General features: G+C 36.8%; 1 protein-coding gene across 10 annotated transcripts in view; it reads right to left on the bottom strand.

Moving 5' to 3' along the window:
- HPGDS (hematopoietic prostaglandin D synthase) overlaps nucleotides 1-17,553 on the bottom strand; it is a 167,286-nt gene that overhangs the window by 74,452 nt on the left and 75,281 nt on the right. The window lies entirely within an intron of this gene.

Consider the following 17,553-nt stretch of genomic DNA (forward strand, 5'->3'; position numbering starts at 1 on the left):
CAGCGAGGAGGACAAGGGGGCTACTGGGGAGTGGCTTCCCTTCTTCCTTGGCCCTCACCCTTCTCTTGCCATAGATTTTACACTAAAGTGGTGCTGGGAGAACAGTCAGGAAGAACCTGGAGGAGGGAGGGTGGAGGGAGAGAAGGAAAAGGTCTCAAGATCAGCAGCTGGAAGGAAAAGGGAATGTCTCTCCTCAGACTTTTAAGCCAGGTTTTCCTGCATAAGCACTGTTTGTAAGTTAAGCTTAAATACTTCGTGGACCTGACATACATGTCTTTTTTTTTTTTTTGACATCTTTATCGGAGTATAATTGCCTTACAATGTTGTGTTAGTTGCTGCTGTATAACAAAGTGAATCAGCTATATGTATACATATATCCCCATATCCCCTCCCTCTTGCGTTTCCCTCCCACCTTCCCTCTCCCACCCCTCTAGGTGGTCACAAAGCACCGAGCTGATCTCCCCATGCGATGCAGCTGCTTTCCACTAGCTATCTATTTTACATTTGGTAGTGTATATATGTCAATGCCACTCTCTCACTTCGTCCCAGCTTACGCTTCCCCATCCCCGTGTCCTCAAGTCCATTCTCTACGTCTACGTCTTTGTTCCTGTCCTGCCCTTAGGTTCATCAGAACCATTTTTTCTCTTTTTTTTTGGATTCCATATATATGTGTTAGCATATGGTATTAGTTTTTCTCTTTCTGACTTACTTCACTCTGTATGACAGACTCCAGGTCCATCCACCTCACTACAAATAACTCAATTCATTTCTTTTCATGGCTGAGTAATATTCCATTGTATATATGTGTCATGTCTTCTTTATCCATTCATCTGTCGATGGACACTTAGGTTGCTTCCATGTCCTGGCTATTGTAAATAAAGCAGCAATGAACATTGTGTTAGATGACTCTTTTTGAATTATGGTTTTCTCAGGGTGTATGCCCAGTAGTGGGATTGCTGGGTCATATGGTAGTTCTATTTTTAGTTTTTTAAGGAACGTCCATACTGTTCTCCATAGTGGCTGTATCAATTTACATTCCCACCAACAGTGCAAGAGTATTCCCTTTTCTCCACACCCTCTTCAGCATTTACTGTTTGTAAATTTTTTGATGATGGCCATTCTGACCAGTGTGAGGTGATAACTCATTGTAGTTTTGATTTGCATTTCTCTAATGATTAGTGATGTTGAGCATCCTTTCATGTGCTTGTTGGCAATCTCTATATCTTCTTTGGAAAAACGTCTGTTTACAACTTCTGCCCATTAATGGATTGGGTTCTTTGTATTTTTGATATTGAGCTTCATGAGCTTGTATATTTTGGAAATTAATCCTTTGTCTGTTGCTTCGTTTGCAAATATTTTCTCCTGTTCTGAGGGTTGTCTTTTCGTCTTGTTTATGGTTTCCTTTGCTGTGCAAAAGTTTTAAGTTTCATTAGGTCCCATTTTCTTATTTTTGCTTTTATTTCCATTTCTCTAGGGGGGTGGATCAAAAAGGATCTTGCTGTGATTTATGTCATAGAGTGTTCTGCCTATATTTTCACTAAGTGTTTCACTAAAACACTAAGAGTTTTATAGTGTCTGGCCTTACATTTAGGTCTTTAATCCATTTTGAGTTTATTTTTGTGTATGGTGGTAGGAAGTGTTCTAACTTCATTCTTTTACATGTAGCTGTCCAGTGTTCCCAGCACCACTTATTGAAGAGGCTGTCTTTTCTCCATTGTATATTCTTGCCTCCTTTGTCAAAGATAAGGTGACCATATGTGCGTGGGATTATCTATGGGCTTTCTATCCTGTTCCATTGATCTATATTTCTGTTTTTGTGCCAGTACCATACTTTCTTGATTACTGTAGCTTTGTATTATAATCTGAAGTCCAGGAGCCTGATTTCTCCAGCTCCGTTTTTCTTTCTCAAGATTGCTTTGGCTATTCGGGGTCTTTTGTGTTTCCATACAAATTGTGAAACTTTTTGTTCTAGTTCTGTGAAAAATGCCATTGGTAGTTTGAACAGAGATTGCATTGAATCTGTAGATTGCTTTGGATAGTATAGTCATTTTCACAATGTTGATTCTTCCAATCCAAGAGCATGGTATATCTCTCCATCTGTTTGTATCATCTTTAATTTCTTTCATCAGTGTCTTATAGTTTTCTGCATACAGATCTTTTGTCTCCTTAGGTAGGTTTTTTCCTAGGTATTTTATTCTTTTTGTTGCAATGGTAAATGGGAGTGTTTCCTTAATTTCTCTTTCAGATTTTTCATCATTAGTGTATAGGAATGCAAGAGATTACTGTGCATTCATTTTATATCCTGCTATTTTACCATATTCATTGATTAGCTCTAGTAGTTCTCTGGTAGCATCCTTAGGATTCACTACGTATAGTATCATGTCATCTGCAAACAGTAACAACATTACTTCTTCTTTTCCAATTTAGATTCCTTTTATTTCTTTTTCTTCTCTGAATGATGTAGCTAAAATTTCCAAAACTATGTTGAATAATAGTGGTGAGAATGGACATCCTCGTCTTTTCCTGATTTTAGAGGAAATGGTTTCAGTTTTTCGTCATTGAGAATGATGTTGGCTGTGGGTTTGTCATATATGGCCTTTATTATGTTGAGGTAAGTTCCCTCTATGCCTACTTTCTGGAGAGTTTTTGTCACAAATGGGTGTTGAATTTTGTCTAAAGCTATTTCTGCATCTATTGAGATGTTCATATGGTTTTTCTCCTTCAGTTTGTTAATATGGTGTATCACATTGATTGATTTGCATATATTGAAGAATGCTTGCGTTCCTGGGTTAAACCCCACTTGATCATGGTGTATGATCCTTTTAATGTGTTGTTGGATTCTGTTTGCTAGTATTTTGTTGAGGATTTTTGTATCTATGTTCATCAGTGATATTGGTCTGTAGTTTTCTTTTTTTGTGACATCTTTGTCTGGTTTTGGTATCAGGGAGTTGGTGGCCTCGTAGAATGAGTTTGGGAGTGTTCCTCCCTCTGCAATATTTTGGAAGAGTTTGAGAAGGATAGGTGTTAGCTCTTCTCTAAATGTTTGAGAGAATTCGCCTGTGAAGCCATCTGGTCCTGGACTTTTGCTTGTTGGAAGATATTTAATCACAGTTTCAATTTCAGTGCTTGTGATTGGTCTGTTTATATTTTCTATTTCTTCCTGGTTCAGTCTCAGAAGGTTGTGCTTTTCTAAGAATTTGTCCATTTCTTGCAGGTTTTCCATATTATTGGCATATTGTTGCTTGTAGTAGTAGCTCATGATCCTTTGTATTTCTGCAGTGTCAGTTGTTACTTCTCCTTTTTCATTTCTAATTCTGTTGATTTGAGCCTTCTCCCTTTTTTGCTTGATGAGTCTGGCTAATGGTTTATCAATTTTGTTTATCTTCTCAAAGAACCAGCTTTTAGTTTTATTGATCTTTGCTATTATTTCCTTCATTTCTTTTTCATTTATTTCTGATCTGATCTTTATGATTTCTTTCCTTCTGCTAATTTTGGGGTTTTTTTGTTCTTCTTTCTCTAATTGCTTTAGGTGTAAGTTTAGGTTGTTTATCTGAGATTTTTCTTGTTTCTTGAGGTAGGCTTGTATTGCTATAAACTTCCCTCTTAGAACTGCTTTGCTGAATCCCATAGGTTTTGGGTTGTCGTGTTTTCGCTGTCATTTGTCTCTAGGTATTTTTTGATTTCCTCTTTGATTTCTTCAGTGATCTCTTGGTTATTTAGTAGTGGATTGTTCAGCTTCCATGTGTTTGTGTTTTTTACATTTTTTTTCCCCTATAATTGATTTCTAGTCTCATAGCACTGTGGTTGGAAAAGATGCTTGATATGATTTCAATTTTCTTAGATTTACTGAGGCTTGATTTGTGACCCAAGATGTTATCTATCCTCAAGAATATTCCATGTGCACTTGAGAAGAAAGTGTAATCTGCTGTTTTGGGATGGAATGTCCTATAAATATCAGTTACATCTATCTGGTCTATTGTGTCATTTAAAGGTTGTGTTTCCTAATAAATTTTTTGTCTGGATGATCTGTCCATTGGTATAAGTGAGGTGTTAAATGTCCCCCACTGTTATTGCATTACTGTCAGTTTCCTCTTTTATAGGTGTTAGCATTTGCCTTGTGTATTGAGGCGCTCCTATGTTGGGTCTCATTTGTTAATTTTTGTTTTTATTTTCATTACTCTAGGAGGTGGGTCAAAAAAGATCCTGCTGTGATTTATGTCAAAGAGTGTTCTGCCTATGTTTTCATCTAAGTGTAAGTATTCAGGTCTTAATCCTATCTTGGAAACTCTTGACAAAACACTTTTTTATAAAAAAATTGGTAAAGGTGCCAGGGATTGACGACAAAACACTTTTTAATACAAAGATTTTAAACATTTCATAGAATTGTGTTTTCACAAATTCCATATTGTCTCTTTCTGAAATGAAAACTTCAGATCAAGTTTACAAGGAGCCCATGTGCTGATCACCACATTTCAAGATTTGTAGAGAGGTTTCCTTATAAATCTCTCAGAAAGCTCAGTCAGTTTTAGAATCATGAATATAGATGACATACTTCAATACTGACTATTGGGGAATGAGGCTTCCTTGAATCAAGGTAATACAAGAAGGTTGGAAGGAATTAGATTAGAACAATGACTTTCCATTTCTAACCCACTTGACAATAGGAAGTTTTGAAATTAAGTAAGGAGTCTATCAAACACTAACTTTTTTCAGAATAAATAAAATATCATACAGATATATGTATTAGTAATTCTCCAATTTATGTAGATGCTCTTAAAAGTAGTAAAATGTCCAAGTGTTGCTAAACTCATGGTGGTTCTTGCCACTGTCTGTTCATCAGTTACTTTCAAGTGGAATGTGCATTAGACCCATTACCAGAGTCTAGCAAGAGAAGGAGTTGGTCTGGCTGAAGGCAGAGATGCCCTGGGATGTCCAGAAATCTCTTAATTGAAGCAAATAGTCTCCACTTGATATTCTCCATTTATCAGTGAGAATTGTTATCCTCTCCTTCTACAGAAAGACATATCTTGATAATAGCTGCAGAGGTAACTTCTCAGTCAAGTTACAGATTGTTGGCTTTGTTGACTGGAAGCTCAGCTACCCATGGATAAGCTTCCCTCATGGTGATTATCTGTATGACTCAGATTCTAAATAACCTTGCTTCAATCTATGTTGCAGCCTCTATCAACCTGTTGGGATACCCAGGTACTTCAGTTTGTACTAATGCCCATGTTGGTGTTTGCTTAAACTGTATTTGAAGACCATTGAAACCCCTGGATACAGGCTTTTCTGCAAGAGTAAATCTGTGTTGTCAACCACTACTGTTGGGGCAAGTTTCCTTGAGTCTCTCCTGCTCTGGAGTATGGGTTTATTGCCATCCTTGGATTTACTGTTCCAGACAGTCAAGCACCATACAGAGTCATAAAATTTCAAGAATGGACACTCAGTGGAAATGTTATCTAAAAGATAATATAGTTATTCATTTAGGAAAATAAAGTCCTTTCTTTCTGGAGAGCTCCAACTTGTTTTTTGTTTCATTTGCCCTCTGCTTTAATTGAACTAACCATTCATCTTGAATATGTTAAGCTGTGACAGATTTTTTTTTCCAGACAGAGTGTTAATGAGCCAAATTGTTTTAAATTTTCAACTATCTATATCGGTGACCTGAAAACTAGGGCACACAAAGACTTCTCATGCAGGATGTGAACATGGAAAGTTTTAAGGGAATCAATTTCCTTATTCTCAACTTTCATATGTACTTTTCCTTAAAACTGATCTGCCTCAAGGAGTCATGCCAATTTTCCTCTCCCACTTTCCCTTTCACAGTATAAAAGTGAGGTGAGTAGTTCAGCCATACTGAATTTTACTATGTACATTGTGCCAGGGTGTAAAAATCTCTGAGAGTGCCAAATATAGGAAAGGCTGAAAATATTGCTGTCAGTGAAGCCTTATTTGAGCAAAGCACCATAAATCCATGGTAGGACTTTATATATCCCTGATTTATACATATTTCTGTGAGTGGTGTTAGAAATAGAGGTTTTGGCCCATGCTGGAATGTTCTGAATTTAGATATATTGTAGAGTAGGAGTAGCTAGAGTGATGACTTTTTTTGTTTAATGATAATTTTTCTCTCCCCTAATTATAGGCAACAAAAGTATATTTCATCTGAGGGACAGTGCAATGAGAACAAGCAAAGACAGCATCAGTAACGCCTACCAAAGGTGACAGTACATTATTTCATCCAGTCAGTGAATTCAGTTTCTTAAACTCTTCTCCTCCAATGATCTCGTGCTTCATCCTACTTTAGCCATTAACTTCCAGGATCATGGATTAGACCTTGCCATTTCCAGTAACTGCAACACCTCCACAGTCTCCCACCACCATACAAATTCACCCACCAATAAATGTAACCATATTCTCTGCTTTCCCACCCGATACTATAGATAACTATCATGCTATGGTGGAAAACCAATTCCGCCACTTGGGCATAGCTCCCACCCTCTCTCTCCCTAGTCAAGAACTGAGACTAGCAATTCCACCTCTTCTCACATAATCAATTTTTTACTATCTACCAAATTTCCTATCAGTATCCAAACATGCTGAGGTTTTCTTTTTCTATCTTTAAAATACCCTATTTTTAACCTCACTTACTCTGAAAACTACTATCCATTTTTTGCTCTCATTTCTAATAAGACTCCTCAAAAATTGTCTATACTTGCTTCCCCTGATTCCTTTTCTCCAATTCTCTCCTTAACCTATGAAGTGCTACAAAGTTAGGCTTTCACCCAACATTACACCAAAAGTTTATTATAAAGTTCACTAATGACTTTCACAGTTATTAAATCCATTGATCATTTCTGCTTCAGCTTCCTTGATCTACCAGTAGGATTTAATATAGTAATTGATTAATCTTTCTTCCTTGATATAAATTTTTCTCTTAGCTACATATCGCCTTTGTGTTCTTTCTCCCTCACTGGTCTCTCTTTCCCAGTCTCCTTTGTTTTTTCTTCCTCTTCACTCCAACCTCAAAATGTTGGTCCGCCATATGACCCAGTCCTTGATCCTTGATTGTTCTCAACACACACACCCTTTGTGATCTCATTCAACCTCATGGCCTTAAATAACATAGTCTATCATATTACCAATGACTCTCAATTGTACGTTGCTATCCCAGTCCTCTCTCTTGAACTTCAGGCTTATCTACAAACTTTATGTTGTGTATATATATTTATTTACCTCAAAAGCCCTGAGCCATCCTTTACTCCTTCCTTTCTCTTATGTTGCACATTCAGTGCATCTAGAAATCTTGTAACTCACCTTCCAAAAAGTCCATAATCAGACTTCTCACTAGCCTTTTCTGAGACACCATCATTTCTCACTTGAATTGTTCAATACCCTCCTTAGAGGTCTCCCTACTTCTACCTTTGCTGCTATACAGTCTATTTTCAACAAAGTAACCACAATGATCCTTTAAAAATATTTGTATCTTTATGAGATGATGGATGTTATCTAAACTTAATTGTGATAACCATTTCGTGAGGTATGTAAGTCAAATTATTTTGCGGTACACCTTAAACGTATACAGTGCTCTATGTCAATTATATCTCAGTAAAACTGGAAGAAAAAATGCAGTTCAGGTCATGTTATTCCTGTCTTAAAACCCTCCAGTGCCCTCTTCCTCCATCTTACTCAGAGTTAAAACCAAAGTCCATATAATGGCTGCCAAGTTCCCTCAGGATCTGGCCTCCCATTGCCTCTCTGAATTCCTCTTTTACCTGTCCCTACTCTTTACCATATTCCAGAAACACTGGCACCCTTGAACATGCCCAGCAAGCTCCCATATTAGGGTCTGTGCACAGGATTTCTCCTTTGTCTGGAGTGATCTTCCAATTTCCCCCTTCCTTTTTTTTTTTTTTTTTTTTTGGCCATGCCACGTGGCTCACAGGATCTTAGTTCCACGACCAGGGATCAAACCTGTGCCCCCTGCAGTGGAAGTGTGGAGTCCTAACCACTGGACTGCCAGGGAATTCCTGACTTCTCCTCTCTTTTAACACATTGCTCAAATCTTATTAATATTACAAACTTCCCAATGCATTCCCTTGCTTTTGCAATCCTGACCTCTATTTTTCCTCTTCTACTTTTTTTTTTCCATAGCACACATCACCTTCAAACATACTATTTAATTTCTTTATTATGTTTATTATCTGTTTCTAAACTGTAAGCTCCTTGAAGGCAGGATCTTGGTTTTTGTTTACTGATGTACCCCAAAAACATAGAATAGCACCTGTCCATAGAAGATGCTCAAAAAAATATTTGTTGAATAAATGAATAGAAATCCTCTAGGGCCTTAGGGCCTATGCAAGCAAACAACTTTGAAAACCATTGATATGAATGATTTTCAATTTCATAAGGGAGCTGTAAGTTCAAATGAGACATGTCTAAAAGAAAACCTTGTAACCTCAAATTATGGTTTCATTTTTTAAAATTTAACAGTGTTAAATTTGGAAACAGCTTTAAGTCATTGTGTGAAATGTAGGTCTGAATGAACACTAAGAGATACAGACTATTTTTCAACTCAGAGCAATGAGGTGATTGCTCTAATTCATGATCACTTTAAAATAGAGCATTCTCTGTAAGTCTGCCTTTGGAATAGAGAAGAGAACTTCCCTGGAAAGTTTCATATTCCATGGTTATATGTTTTTTAAAGACAAAAATCAAGAATTGATTTATTGCCTTGGTTTTAAAATGCTGATCTTTAGTATTTTTGGTTAACTGTAAATCCTGTCAGTAAGAGTCAATGCAGTGCCTGTCTTTCTACAAAAGAAAGGGGCTCTTTAGAAATTATAAAGTAAAGAGTTTAATGCCTCTTCCTTCCAAATACCCCTTAGAAACTGTAGGTTTAAAAGTTCAACAACTCTTCCCTCCAAAGAGCTAAATTTAATCATTAGAAAATCAACTGGCAAACACCTTAGGAACAAAAGAATAATAAGAAGCATGGCTTTGTGGAAAAATAGCCTGTGGGACCAATCTAGCTTTTCTGGAGACCAGAATGACAGAACTAGTTAGAATAGGTGTAATTTATCTTGACTTGAATAGGATCACTGTGGGAATGGAAATTATGACCCCAGAAATATACAGTCTGGCATGAACGTCAACTCCTCCTTTCAGTGATTTTTCTGTCAGACTATAGGCAAGCTTTCTGCACATACTGCTTTTTGTGGTTATGGTAAGAATTTCGTTGGCAACAGCTTGTAGCCACGGTTTGGTGGCACACAAGAGGAGTAAGATACTCTGACAAAACCCTGCTGCACAGCAGGCCAGCATACACCAAAGCCAAATGGCAAAAGCTCACAGTGAGCCATTTCTCATCTGTCCACAGAAGGCAAAGAAAATGATGCTTGAGGAACAAACTCGGTGCAGCAGCAAAGCAGATTAACCCCCCCAAACAAAATATGTATGTGTGTTGCCCCCAAAGATTGCCTAGCTAATATTATCGTCCAATGGAAATATTTTCCTAGGGAAAAAATGAACAGTCCTCAAAGGTAACACTGACCTAGAAGCTAGATATTTTGTGGAGTTTATGTCTAATCTAGTTGGGTTTTTTTCATATTTTATTTGATGATCACATTAATGGAATATAGAGCATATAAATTAAAATCATAGGTAATTTCAAATTAGAATAAGATATTTGCCATGATAATAAGATATTTTGTCCCAGCCAGAAAAAAATGGAATTCAGTTTAAAGATTCATGTTCATAAAGTGATTCAAATACAGAAGAAAAAATACACTAAATTTAAGAATGTGTGACGTAGCTAAAAAGAAGAGAGTAATCACAGAGAACACAGATAATGACATAGTAGAAATGCAGAATATTATTTAAAAGTGTATATGATACAGGATCTTAAGAACTTAGTTGTAACAGAGGAATGAAATTACTCTCAACTCTGGTACATACATTAAAGTGTCTTGTATACAACGTATTAGAGATAAGAAAAACTTTGAATTCCCAGGCATGAACTAAGATAATTCAGGGTTTGCAAATAGGTGATATGAGAACAGGTTAAATGAATGGGATCATTACCCAGAAGAAGGGAAGATTGTGGAATGACCTCAGCCTTCCAATTTATAAAGGAAATTAGGCAGAGGTTGACCAGCTGTTACCAATCTCCACTGAGGACTAAATCAGAGGAAATGGGTCTAATCTTTGGCTTGTGGGATTTTGGTTAAATATGAAGAATAGTTTCCTGACAGCAAAGGTTGTAAAGTACTGAACAAATTCCTGAGAGGAATTATAGAGTCTCCTTCCTTCAATATCTCTTAAGAATGTAAACTGCTTTACCATTTGCCAGCAATGAGAGCAGGGTAGAGCTGCAGAGAATACTTGAGAACTCAAAATCTTTTATGAGTCAAAACAATCAGATGTGATGTTTCCCCCCAAGCAGATTTTCATGTGTTTTTTGCTGGGGGGAATTTTCGTTTTTATTTTGCTTTTTCAGAAGGGATGTCTTAGTAGTTGAGAATTTTACTGACTCCAGTACATTTTTCTACAGAAGGTAAAAACATTTCCCTCTTAGATCGCCACATCTACCAGAGGAGAGACAGCAGAAGCAAGAAGAACTACAATCCTGCAGCCTGTAGAACAAAAACCACATTCACAGAAAGATAGACAATATGAAAAGGCAGAGGGCTATAAACCACATGAAGGAACAAGATAAAACCCCAGAAAAACAACTAAATGAAGTGGAGATAGGCAACTTTCCAGAAAAAAGAATTCAGAATAATGATAGTGAAGATGATCCAGGACCTTGGAAAAACAATGGAGGCAAAGATCGAGAAGATGCAAGAAATGTTTAACAAAGACCTAGAAGAATTAAAGAACAAACAAACAGAGATGATCAATACAATAACTGAAATGAACACTACACTAGAAGGAATCAATAGCAGAATAACTGAGGCAGAAGAACGGATAAGTGACCTAGGAGACAGAATGGTGGAATTCACTACTGTGGAACAGAATAAAGAAAAAAGAATGAAAAGAAATGAAGACAGCCTAAGAGACCTCTGGGACAACATTAAACGCAACAACATTCGCATTATAGGGGTCCCAGAAGGAGAAGAGAGAGAGAAATCACCCAAGAAAATATTTGAAGAGATTATACTCAAAAACTTCCCTAACATGGGAAAGGAAATAGCCACCCAAGTCCAGGAAGCGCAGCGAGTCCCATATAGGATAAACCCAAGGAAAAACGTGCCAAGACACATACTAATCAAATTGGCAAAAAATAAAGAAAAGAAAAATTATTGAAAGCAGCAAGGGAAAAATGACAAATAACATACAAAGGAACTCCCATAATGTTAACAGCTGATTTCTCAGCAGAAACTCTACAAGCCAGAAGGGAGTGGCATGATATACTTAAAGTGATGAAAGGCAAGAACCTACAACCAAGATTACTTTACCCAGCAAGGACCTCATTCAGATTTGATAGAGAAATCAAAAGCTTTACAGACAAGCAAAAGCTAAGAGAATTCAGCACCACCAAACCTGCTCTACAGCAAATGCTAAAGGAACTTCTCTAAGTGGGAAACACAAGAGAAGAAAAGGACCTACAAAAATAAACCCAAAACAATTAAGAAAATGGTCATAGGAACATACATATCAATAATTACCTTAAATGTGAATGGATTAAATGCTCCAACCAAAAGACATGGGCTCGCTGAATGGATACAAAAACAAGACCCATATATATGCTGTCTACAAGAGACCCACTTCAGACCTAGGGACACACAGACTGAGAGTGAGGGGATGGCAAAAGGTATTCCATGCAAATGGAAATCAAAAGAAAGCTGGAGTAGCAATACTCATATCAGATAAAATAGAATTTAAAATAAGGAATGTTACAAGAGACAAGGAAGGACACTACATAATGATCAATGGATCAATCCAAGAAGAAAATATAACAATTATAAATATATATATACCCAACACAGGAGCACCTCAACACATAAGGCAACTGCTAACAGCTATAAAAGAGGAAATAGACAGTAGCACAATAACACTGGGGGACTTTAACACCTCACTGACACCAATGGACAGATCATCCAAACAGAAAATTAATAAGGAAACACAAGCTTTAAATGACACAATAGACCAGATAGATGTAATTGATATTTATAGGACATTCCATCCAAAAACAGCAGATTACACTTTCTTCTCAAGTGCGCACGGAACATTCTCCAGGATAGATCACATCTTGGGTCACAAACCAAGCCTCAGTAAATCTAAGAAAATTGAAATCATATGAAGCATCTTTTGTGACCACAATGCTATGAGATTAGAAATCAATTACAGGGAAAAAAACGTAAAAAACACAAACACGTGGGGGCTAAACAATACGTTACTAAATAACCAGGAGATCACTGAAGAAATCAAAGAGGAAATCAAAAAATACCTAGAGACAAATGACAATGAAAACACGACGATCCAAAACCTATGGGATGCAGCAAAAGCAGTTCTAAGAGGGAAGTTTATAGCAATACAATCTTACCTCAAGAAACAACAAACATCTCAAATAAACAATCTAACCTTACACCTAAAGGAACTAGAGAAAGAAGAACAAACAAAATCCAAAGTTAGTAGAAGAAAATAAATCATAAATATCAGAGCAGAAATAAATGAGATAGAAACAAAGAAAACAATAGCAAAGATCAAGAAAACTAAAAGCTGGTTCTTTGAGAAGATAAACAAAATTGATAAACCATTAGCCAGACTCATCAAGAAAAAGAGGGAGAGGACTCAAATCAATAAAATTAGAAATGAAAAAGGAGAAGTTACAACAGACACCGCAGAAATACAAAGAATCCTAAGAGACTGCTACAAGCAACTCTATGCCAATAAAATGGACAACCTGGAAGAAATGGACAAATTCTTAGAAAGGTATAACCTTCCAAGACTGAACCAGGAAGAAATAGAAAATATGAACAGACCAATCAGAAGTAATGAAATTGAAACTGTGATTAAAAATCTTCCAACAAACAAAAGTCCAGGGCCAGGTGGTTTCACAGGTGAATTCTATCAAACATTTAGAGAAGAGCTAACACCCATCCTTCTCAAACTCTTCCAAAAAATTGCAGAGGAAGGAACACTCCCAAACTCATTCTAGGAGGCCACCATCACCCTGATACCAAAACCAGACAAAAATACTACAAAAATTAGAAAATTACAGACCAGTATCACTGATGAATATAGATGCAAAAATCGTCAACAAAATACTAGCGAACAGAATCCAACAACACATTAAAAGCATCATACACTATGATCAAGTGGGATTTATCCCAGGGATGCAAGGATTCTTCAATATGCACAAATCAATCAATGTGATAAACCATATTAACAAATTGAAGAAGAAAAACCATATGATCATCTCAGTAGATGCAGAAAAAGCTGTTGAGAAAATTCAACACCCATTTATGATAAAAACTCTCCAGAAAGTGGGCATAGAGGGAACGTACCTCAACATAATAAAGGCCATATACAACAAACCCACAGCAAATATCATTCTCAATGGTGAAAAACTGAAAGCATTTCCTCTAAGATCAGGAACAAGACAATGATGTCCACTCTCACCACTATTATTCAACATAGTCTTGGAAGTCCTAGTCATGGCAATCAGAGAAGAAAAAGAAATAAAAGGAATACAAATTGGAAAAGAAGAAGTAAAACTGTCACTGTTTGCAGGTGACATGATACTATACATAGAGAATCCTTAAGATGCTAGCAGAAAACTACTAGATCTAATCAATGAATTTGGTAAAGTAGCAGGACACAAAATTAAGGCACAGAAATCTCTTGCATTCCTATACACTAATGATGAAAAATCTGAAAGAGAAATTAAGGAAACACTCCCATGTACCACTGCTACAAAAAAGAATAAAATACCTAGGAATAAACCTACTTAGGGAGACAAAAGACCTGTATGCAGAAAACTATAAGACACTGATGAAAGAAATTAAAGATGATACCAACAGATGGAGAGATGTAACATGTTGTTGGATTGGAAGAATCAATATTGTGAAAATGACTCTACTACCCAAAGCAATCTACAGATTCAATGCAATCCCTATCAAATTACCAATGGCATTTTTTTTACAGAACCAGAACAAAAATCTTAAAATATGTGTGGAGACACAAAAGACCCCGAATAGCCAAAGCGGTCTTGAGGGAAGAAAATGGAGCTGGAGGAATCAGACTCCCTGGCTTCAGACTATACTACAAAGTTTCAGTAATCAAGACAATATGGTACTGGCACAAAAACAGAAACATAGATCAATGGAACAAGATAGAAAGCCCAGAGATAAACCCACACACATATGGTCAACTAATCTATGACAAAAGAGGCAGGGATATACAATGGAGAAAAGACAGTCTCTTCAATAAGTGGTGCTGGGAAAACTGGACAGCTACATGTAAAAGAATGAAATTAGAACACTCCCTAACACCATACACAAAAATAAACTCAAAATGGATTCGAGACCTAAATGTAAGACCGGACACTATAAAACTCTTAGAGGAAAACATAGGAAGAACACTCTTTGACATAAATCACAGCAAGATCTTTTTTGATCCACCTCCTAGAATAATGGAAATAAAAACAAAAATAAACAAATGGGACCTAATGAAACTTCAAAGCTTTTGCACAGCAAAGGAAACAATAAACAAGACGAAAAGACAACCCTGAGAATGGGAGAAAATATTTGCAAACGAATCAATGGACAAAGGATTAATCTCTAAAATATATAAACAGCTCATGCAGCTCAATATTAAAAAAACAAACAACCCAATCCAAAAATGGGCAGAAGACCTAAATGGACATCTCTCCAAAGAAGACATACAGATGGCCAAGAAGCACATGAAAAGCTGCTCAACATCACTAATCATTAGAGAAATGCAAATCAAAACTACAATGAGGTATCACCTCACACCAGTTAGAATGGGCATCATCAGGAAACCTACAAACAACAAATGCTGGAGAGGGTGTGGAGAAAAGGGAACCCTCTTGCACTGTTGATGGGAATGTAAATTGATACAGCCACTATGGAGAACAGTATGGAGGTTCCTTAAAAAACTAAAAATAGAATTACCATATGACCCAGCAATCCCACTACTGGGCATATACCCAGAGAAAACCATAATTCAAAAAGACACATGCACCTCAATGTTCACTGCAGCACTATTTACAATAGCCAGGTCATGGAAGCAACCTAAATGCCCATTGACAGACGAATGGATAAAGAAGAAGTGGTACATATATACAATGGAATATTAGTCAGCCATGAAAAGGAACGAAATTGGGTCATTTGTAGAGACGTGGATGGACCTAGAGACTGTCATACAGAGTGAAGTAAGTGAGAAAGAGAAAAACAAATATCGTATATTAACGCATATATGTGGAACCTAGAAAAATGGTACAGATGAACCAGTTTGCATGGCAGAAATTGAGACACAGATGTAGAGAACAAACGTACGGACACCAAGGGGGGAAAGCCGTGGGGGGGTGGGGGGGGTGGTGTGATGAACTGGGAGATTGGGATTGACATGTATACACTAATGTGTATAAAATTGATGACTAATAAGAACCTGCTGTATAAAAAAATAAATAAAATAAAATAAAATTCAAAAATTTAAAAAACAAACAAAAAAAAAGAAAGGAAATGACAAAAATTATAAACATGAAAATCAGAACATTGCCTCTGGGAAAAAGGAAATTTGTTCACATATCCTTCGAGAGCTGGATAGTGTTCTATTTGTTGGGATGATTGGTGTGCACAGATGTTTATTTTATAATATATGTCAATATTTGCTGGACATGTGAGTAATATTCAAAGCCTTTCTTTCTGCCCTAGTTCCAGAAAATCAAGGTAAAACAATAGTTTCTTTTAATGTACTTGCCATTTTCTTCCCCTCTTACCTTTTTGACTATATTAATAAATAAAATTAAATTTTAAAAAAATACAAAAAATTTTTTTCAAGCCCAAGCCAACATCTCATTATAGATCTGGAGCTCATTTGAAATCTCCTTGAAAGAACTGTTGATTTATTTTATTGTTTTAGTTGTTTGCTCCTTCATGGATATCCTCCTCTTCACTGGATAGTAAACAGCTTTCAGGTGGAAACTACTGAGGTATAAACAAAATAAGTAGAAATGACAGAAAGCTTTCAGGTGGTAACTATTAAGATACAACTAGCATAAGTAGTAATGACAGGAACCTGGGTCCAAATCTTAGATTGTACTCTCACAATTCGTATTTTTGTTTCCTTTTTCCCTTTTTGACACAGAGCTGCCTGCTGGCAGTAGGGTGTTAGATAACCTTGAAACTATTTTACAATGCCATTCGATTCTAGCGCACAGGAAAAGGAAAGTCGATGAGGCTGTACCTCAAAATGTTTTATAGATTGTACTTATAGTAATACTGTTAATGATACTGAAAATGCTAATATTAAAATGTGCCATGTAGTTGAGGAAAGGGTATTTTCTTTTAAGCTGAGAAAGAGTAGATCAAATTGAAATGTTGATGAGAAATCCTCATTAAGAGTAGCGGTTGAAGACACAGGTGAAGAGGGAGAATCCGTTCTGTAAGGTTCTTGAAAGGCAAGAGAAGGATTCTTGGGCACGGAAAATTGGCCAAGACGAGAAAAGAGTACTCTCTTCCGATGCATCAGGTAAGAATGTTGGGAGAGAGGTGAGGGTTGGGAGGTAACCGGGAGTTGATAGTTTTGATATTACCTGAGCTGAAAGGGTCGATGGGATAACAGGCATTTAGGAGACTGAGAAATGTGAAATAGTTAAGCAAACAAGAAAGCAAGTTGCCTAGGAAAGCACACTAGGATTTCAGGGCCATGCTGAGAGCCCAGTTGAAGCTGGTGATCATAAATTTCTGGTGGTACTGATATGTCCTGTCTTGTGACATTTTCCCACAATTGTTCTGTTGTACATATAAATATATGGAAAAAGTAAAGAGTTGGATTACACTGGCAGGGTTTTGGCCAGATAGAAGAGATAAGACAGAGCAACGAGAGTTTATGGCATTGACAAAATTGTTCTTAAAATTATCGACCATGGAAAATAAACTGAATAGGAAGAAAATTAAACCTAGAGGGAAAGATACAGATATGAGAATTGGTTATTTATTGGAGAGTCCAAAGAGGTCAGGGGATTACCAAGGTGGGAATAGCTGCAAAAGCAAGCCAGAAAGGTGAGAGATAGGGTTGTGATTGCTCAACGTCTACATCATTGATTTGGAAAATCAGTGATTTTGTTGATTAAAAAATCCAGAGTGTGACCATGGGAAGAGGTAGCTGAGGTGGAGTAGAAAAGGCCATAGAGATGAGGAGGGTAAGGAAATGAAAAGCCAGAGTATTGAAAGAACACTGTGGATATTGAAGCCATCTACAATGATGGCAGGAGTTGGAACAGAGAGAAGACTGAGTCTGGTGCCACAGTGTTTGATGAACAACGGAGAGTGGTTAAGTGATAGATGACACTGACAAAGAAAA

The sequence above is a fragment of the Balaenoptera borealis genome (genome assembly GCF_965194805.1).
Source record: "Balaenoptera borealis genome assembly, chromosome: 4".
Lineage (NCBI taxonomy): Eukaryota > Metazoa > Chordata > Mammalia > Artiodactyla > Balaenopteridae > Balaenoptera > Balaenoptera borealis.